Raw genomic sequence first — 8,418 nt, forward strand, 5'->3', positions numbered from 1 at the left:
GTTCCCGGAATATGTACCTATTCGGTACATATTAAGCAGAAGCAAAATTTTCTATTGTAATTTCGATGAAGAAGTTCGAGGCCTAGTTATCGGACCTTCGAAGTTTGAGAAGATAAAAGTAACAATTTCTCTGCTGTCTCATCTTCTGGGATTACGATTTGCAAATATTTACCTTTATTGAAAGTCTCTTTATCAACCCAAATATGAGTACTTACGTGAAATATTGGCTCCAATCAGTTGGAATTTTACACTTTCGCCAATAGTGCAGCTGAAATAGAACCATCAGATGTCAAACCTGATTCAAAATTAATTTTTGATGATGTTATGTGTGAAAAATAGGATGTTATAGGTTATATTTCAGCATGGAATGCCCTAAAAATGTGGATTACTTTTTAGTCTAGTTCACAAGTGCCTTTTATGTCAAACTTTTTTCATCGCCTCCGAAAAATATGAACGAGGTGTCATTGAATTCGGAATAATATGTACTTAGATGATTATTGAAGAAATTCAAATGTCGCTTGCCAAAATTGTAAAAATCATAAATAATCAACTGAAAAAACAATGGTTTGGTTTTTTGCAAATATCTCAAAAATTATTTGAATAAATTCAAAAATAGGAGTAAATTTTACAAAAAAAGTCTTAACCCCCGGAACTGCGGGACCTATATTTATAATTTTCAAGACACGTCAACTTTGGATCTTCAATGAAAAAATATTAACGTATTCCAAAAACACTTTATTGTGAGATTTTCACTAAATTGTTTTACAAAAACGCAACACGTGTTTCGCCATACAATGGCTTCATCTGGCGTGTCTTTCAACTAATTCTACACATTCAATACTAAATATATATATAGTTTATGGAGTACCTGAAATCAAAGTACCTGTAAACGAAGTACCTGAATTTTAAGTAGCTGATATTTTACCTGAGTTTCTAACGAATTAAATTACCTGCACTTATGTTCCATTTTCACATTTGAAAAAATATATTCAGTAACGGAGAGTTATTGAGTTCTAATTGATCATTCAGTAAATTACCCGAATTCCTGAATCTATTGATTTCTAAACATTCTAGATGATTAAGTTTCAAACTCTTCTCTTCTAAATGTAACACCTCGTACTCATGATTGAACTCGTGTCCTTCTGCTAAAAGATGGTTTGCAAATGTGGAATTGGTCTTTCTATTTACAAAACTACTCCTATGTTCTTTAATTCGTTGGAAAAATGTTCTTCCTGTTTGCTCAATATACAGTTTTGGACAGGAGCCACAAGTCAGCTTATATACTCCTGATCTATCCGACACCAAAGTTTTGTCCTTATTGTTTTTAATAAATTTACTTAGGTTATTATTCGTTCTATAAGCTACGTTTACGCCTTCTTTCTTCAAAAAACGGGCAATATTCCTGTTTGGTTTCCGCCATTGTATGGCGAAACACGTGTTGCGTTTTTGTAAAACAATTTAGTGAAAATCTCACAATAAAGTGTTTTTGGAATACGTTAGTTATGGATTTTCATCAAGTATCGGCCGATTCCATCATATATCTGAAAAAATATTATTTCAATTTATAGAATATAAAAATCAAGAATTGAAAAAATTCAGGCACCTACTGGATAAATGAATGAACAAAATAATCCTAGGTCAAAATTTTTATCGTGATTTTCCATTTGATTTTGTATTAGTTAATTAACAATTTTTTTCTATTCAAACAGGAACATTGCAAGTGCGATAATTGTTAAATAACAAATCTGAGATTTTTTTTTTATATGAAGCTATTTTTAAAAGGTTCCGAAATAGATTTTCGTTGGAAAAATAAAAAAAAATGTTTTTTTTTAAATTTGTTTACTTACGTTGAAAATTAAAAAGCTTATTTAAAAATAATGTTCGTTATCGGAATAGAAACGTTAGTTTTCCATGATTTTCAGTTTGATTTCCGGAAAATAAGATTTGAAATATTATTTCCTACGAGTTAGAAAAATATTTTCCAAGATTCATGAATATTTGATAATTTCAAATAGAAAAAAGGGACCATTTCTAAGAAATGGAAAGGAAATTGTGATTTCTTAAAAAAAGTATCGATAACGGATATTAGTAGATATCGATAGAAATCGCTAAGGCATTTTTAAATTGCAGTGTCGATTTTATTGCGAGTTTGGTATCGGAGAGTGCAGGGAAATCCCGAAATTTGCAATTTTTTTACGGGTTTTCAGCTAAGTCTTTGGGATAATCTTGGTATGAGATTATACATTATTGTTCCGCGAAACGCGAGAGCTACGTCACAAAAGTTGATCATCGCCTGTTGCAGATCCCACGATATCGGTCACAGAGGGTGTACGATGGAGATAGGTTAAAGTGAGAGGCAAATAGGTACCGTTAGAACTGCTATACCAGTGCGTGCATACAAACAGGTCGTAAAAGCTGAAAAATCCATATGTAATGATTTTTTTTCGACAAAATGTATGTTATTTTGACTAGGTCCGAGAATAATTCTTTGGTAAATGCTTTTTGGCCTAGAGGCCAATTTAGGGCGTTCACCACGGCAGAGAGGATTTTTCTATAAAATAAGCGAATTTTTTAATCTTTATTCATTTTTGTTCTGAAAGTTAGGCTCTATCATCAGTAACTGGTTTCGTCAGAAATACGACGCTGAAGAACCCGCATCGTGAAGGCGGGTCAAAGGTGGATCCCGAAGACGAGATAGACCGGGAGTAGGACGCCGTTCAGGCTCCAGCGAGAGGACCGCATAATTCTGTTTTGTGTGCTACAGGAGTAATTTTCCAACACAAACTGGAAAGAAAGCCCTTTCGAAACAACTACTTTCATATTGAATTGAATTACATGTGAAACATAAATACTGATTTATACAAAGAACACTTTTCTCTATTCAGTTTGTAATTCAAACATTCGTTGTGGAACTGAATCAGATATCATTCACTTACATGAAACACCGTCATCCTCACCGGTGGACATCGAATGTTTCGGCTTAAGACACTTATCTTATCGCCTCTTCAGCATCAAATCTAGTCAACATTATGAGATGAAATACTCAATTCATTCATAAATTTATGACTTTGTCACGAATGAGTTTAATCTACTCATGTCAACGTGACAGTACGTAATGACATTCATTCGCTTATTCGATTGAATCCCAGCCATAGAAATCTTGTTTAATTTGAAAGGGGTATATTTTTTGGAGAGATTAAGTTTTGGGAAAGGAAGGTTTTGACTTTCTACTTCTTCATTTTTATACAAAAAATATGTGGAAATCTTACAAAGAAGGAAGCAGATGTGAAACATGAATAATAATATTTTGTGATTACTGTAGGGTACTGAAATATTTATAAAAAATATGTAATTAAAATATACATGAAACATTTTTAATTTGGATTTAATATACTAGTGAACTCAAGAATCATAGCTAGTTATGGTAATATATTATTAAAGATCCTAAATTATGAATATCAACCTGTACGCGACTATTGTTGTGTCCTGTGATGATCGTTTTGCAATAAAAGTATTATTATTAAAAATTAACATTCATATGAGGAAAAAACATTCAACGCCTCTTTCTCAAATACTAGTGAATCTTCGAACGTTCGAACATTTCTGCCCAATTAAAATCTCACTTTCGAAAAATTGAATGCTCATTGAGCATACCTGAAACAGAATGTGAGCATTTTGAAGAGAATACCTGAATCACCCAGGATATTTGCAGCTCAGCTCTTTCATTAGCCAATACAATAGACAATTGTATCCAGAAAAAAACTCCAGTAATATTAATTGTATCCAATCAAATTATTTGGAGTCCTGAAAAAATTACTGTGTTTTGCATATAAATTATTTTGTATTACTTCATCCAAAAAACCACATGAAGAATCCATTCCTTCAATAATTATGAGGAATATAAACCCCCCCAATCTTTCGAAATTTCCGCCCAGAGATGAAAAACCACCAATAAAACAATATAAAAGTGAATATATAACCAACAAAGTTTCTGATGGTGATATTACTTCTGTTATACTAATTTTATCTTCGACTAACTCAATTTCAAATTTCGACAATGAAACATTTACGTTTCTCAAATCAAAACATCCCTTCGAGAATACCCACCTAGAACTTAACATTCCAGGAAATGAAAATGAAAACCCGGTTCCTCTTCAAGTAACTGAAATTGATGTTTTATGTGCTGTTAGATCATTTCGCACAGGATCATCTGGCGGGCTGGATTATCTAAGGCCTTCACAATTCCAAGATGTTTCATCAAAAAGCTACGGATCTAAAGGAGAAAAACTTTCTTCTATGACATCACTATATAACTTTTTACTTGCTGGCGGAGTTGATTCAGAACTTCGAATTCTTTATGGTGCTTCATTACTAGCTCTGAACAAGAAATGTGGTGGTGTAAGGCCTATTGCCGTTGGCACATTTTTTCGACGATTGGTGACCATAATTTCTTGTTTTACCATTGAAAACATATTCGGTGACTTACTTCATCCCGTACATTTCGGATTTGGAACTCCCGGAGAATGTGAGTTAGTCGCTAACGCAGCTCGCCGTTTCACGAATCAGCATCCGAATTCATCTTCAAAAATTTTTCTAAAACTAAATTTCCTAAACGCATTCAACATGATTCACGAACGAGTATTTTTAGAAAGAATCATAGATTTGACATTTTTAGTGTTCCACCGAAACCGAATTTCGGCAACGGTCTCAGTTTCGGCCGAAACCGAAACTTCCTTACAGGGAATTATGTTTTGAGGCACAAATGAAGAAAACGTTATTATAATCAGCCAGTCTTTATTTTTTCATCTTTAAATGACAACGTTATGCACTCTTCGAAATTTGTACTTATTGATAATTAACATAAAAAACCCTTATTCAAGAAAAAATATTAATTGCACCTTAAAAATAATTAAAATAGGTGAGGTGTTTATTTGAGTAGGTGTAAATTCTTCTTTTGAATATTATTGACGAGTTTTCAAAAATATTAAACATAAAATTACTTATTTGAGTTGTTACCTAATATCACAATAGTCACGACATGATAAGGCACGTGGAAGCGGCAAAATGTCTTTGACGCTTGTATGAAATTCAATGCGCCGAACATGACCGATCATAGCGCGGGAACTCCCGAATGCAGTTTCGGTTGTAGTTTCGGCAGGTTTGGCGCCGAAACCGAAACTAAACCGAAACCCGTTTTTTGCCGAAATTCGACCGAAACCGAAATTTCGGTCAAACATTAGACATTTTATCTTTTCCACATCATCAGCCAGTGTTATCATGGAGACAATGTCGTCATGTCGGAAATGGGAGTTCAACAAGGAGATCCTCTGGGTCCTGCACTTTTCTGCTTATCCATTAATCGTTTGACGAAATCAATTGAAACTGATTTCAACTGTTGGTACTTGGATGAGGGTCTATAGGTGGTCACTCGAATATAGTTTTCAGTCAGTTCAAAAATATATTATCGTCCTCTGAAGAAATTGAATTAAATTTGAATTTTGAAAAATGCGATTTTTTTTTAAATTCACAAGATGCATCAACGGTAGAAAAATTCAACAGTTTAACTACTGGAAAATCATCGGTAAATCATCTTCACTTTCTTCACCAGCTTTCCTCTCCTCCTTCAGTAGAGTAAAGCATCTGATTAATTTCATTTTACCAAATTTCTTCTCTGATATTGATGATACATTTTATTTGGAAGTTGAAAAAATATGGATGGAAAAATCAAATGCTCCAATACCTGATAATAAGGGCTCTCAAAAATCATGGGATTTTCCTTTATTGCATATGTTATCTACAGAACTGATTTTTTGCAGCTAAGTACTCGCTTACATATCAGGCTTGCCTGAAAACTGTAACAACTAAGAAATTTGGCTTCTGGCTCAACGCACTTCCTGTTACATCTTTGGGAACATTATTAAACGATGAAAGTTTCAGAATTTCAATAGGTTTTCGTTTAGGATGTTTGATCTGTGTAAATCACAAATATCGGTGTGGTTTCGTTGTTGATGAATATGGTACTCATGGCCTCAGTTGTAAATTTAGTGCATTATTAATAGCCAATATCTCTTCTCTGATTGAACCTCTGGGAATCATCCAAGATGATGGAAAACGATGTCTCTCATTCCTTGGAGACATGGCATACCTTTGGTATGGGACTTTACCTGTATTGATACCTTGGCTCGCTCTCCTCAATTTAACTTCGCAAAAAGCTGCTGGAGCCGCTGAATATGCTGAAAAAATTAAACAGCGGCAATACAATTATCTGGAAGATCGCTTTATTTTCTATCCAATCGCAATTGAAACATTTGGAAGCTCTGGTTTTTTTTGTTCCGACTTTTTCAGAGATATTGGTCAAAAACTAATGACAGTAACAGGCGATTCGAGGGTAAGATTTCTTTTAATACAACAAATCAGTATTGCAATTCAGAGAGGCAATGCTGCATCAATTATTGGTTCTATTTCTCCTTTTCAAAGTCTCAATGAAACTTTCTTTCGTCCACAGAATTGGTCTGATATAACTAAGTTTCCTGATACAACAGATTTATCCCCAGCTTCTTCTATTGAAAATTATCCAAACGGTAATAAAAGTGAATCAGATTATGATTCTAAAAGTGTTGTGGTAGAAGACTTAACAGGCAAACTGAGCACTAACAGTTTCAACATCATAAAAGGACAAATGCAGAAGAGAAAACATTTTCAAACCCGGGAAAATTTTGCGGTGATTCAACCAATAGCCGAATCTTCACCTTTTGACCACTATCCGCACACTGTGATCTCCCCGACGATGAACCACCAACATCCGCCTATGCCTGAACCTGTTAACAATTTCGACGAAGTCGCTATTGACCAGGACGCCGAAAACGAGTTTAAAACAATCTTCTCATATGCCCCTTCAAGAACTCCAGAAGGTCCCAGTTTGTAGATCCAGACTGTTTAAGGGTGGGCACGTTTCTATCTACATATACGAACGACGGTACGGCAGTGAACTTGCAGCCAAGGGGTCTGCTCAATCAAATCAATTACTGCTACATCAATTCGATTTTGCAAGCCCTGATCGCATATTCACCACTCTAGAACTTACTGAACAGTCTGAGCAAAAACATCTCTTCAAACGAATGAATGAAATGTGTCGTTTTGTGGAGCAGTTTATTTATTCACCTTCCTTCATTTAGACGCAAGACGAAAGAGTGGATAAAAATGTCAAGAATGACCAAGAAGTTTTTATCAACACTGGCATCCCATTTGTGATGCACGTGGATTTATAATATGTTGCATAACATGCGGACTGACTGGATCGAGGGTGAAACAAGATGCGGAAGAGTTTCTAGGTTTTTCATTAGAATGGACTCAATGATGAAATGTTTGAGCTGAAGGAGTTGGTTAAATATTACACTGAAGATGAAAAACCTCTTGTTGACTCTGCATTGAGCAATGATTCAAATAATAAATGGAACGTAATGGAATCGAAAAATAAAAGACATTCAACCAGAAGGATCAACTTGACCAGTACACCAATAAGTGACATTTTCGAGAGGCAACAAAAGTTGACTATTCATCTTACCGGGGACCACATTACAGAATATATCCAACCTTTTCTCATCGTGCCACTCAATATTGAGGAAGGACTGCCAGAGAAGCGCTCAAGGTACTCGTCTCCAAGAACAGTTTAGCAGGTCTGACTTCGTCAAAAACTAAGAGAAGGTCGCAGCGTGGGAGGAAATTATGCTCTGCAAACTTCCCGTTATCCTCATATTGTATCTGAAGATTTTCGAATACGGCATGAAGATTCTCAAAGCTTTGGTGTTTGGATTCGACTTGAAGATTGATTCGACACTGGTATTGTCGGAAACACAGTCTCCAACAGGAAGTAGTAGGTACTGGTGATCTAGCCGTGTCAAGTAGGTCGACTATTGTTGAAAAATACAAGGTTAATCACTCACGTACTCTGTTCATATATCTTCAATCTGATATTTTGTTTTTGTATTGACGCATTCCGCTGAGAATATTTCTGAAAATAATCTTCAAAAATACCTTCCACCTAAAATTTTCTCAGAAAAATGTTCATTTTTTCAACTCAAACTTTGTTATTTTTGAGCAATACCAGTCAAGCAATCAGTAATAGATAAAACCACTTGTGCAATGGACTCGTGGTTTTATCATGCTATTTGCTCTTATGGTATTGCCAAATAAAGTTATAGTTAAAAATGGAGATTCATCGGTAAAATGTTGAGGTCTTGAGATATTACTTTCGATAAATCTGAAGAGCAATTTTTAGTTTTTATTTTGACCTAGTGTAGTTAGTTAGTGTTAGTTATCTTTTTTTTCCTGCTTTCAAATTTGTATTTCAATTTCTTCCTAACATAAACATATATTTTTATGGTGACACCGTGGGTGATCATTTTTATATCTACTTTG

The sequence above is a fragment of the Leptinotarsa decemlineata genome, unplaced genomic scaffold, assembly GCF_025532065.1.
Source record: "Leptinotarsa decemlineata unplaced genomic scaffold, Ldec_3_MD MMD2_tig00001393_RagTag_RagTag, whole genome shotgun sequence".
NCBI lineage: Eukaryota > Metazoa > Arthropoda > Insecta > Coleoptera > Chrysomelidae > Leptinotarsa > Leptinotarsa decemlineata.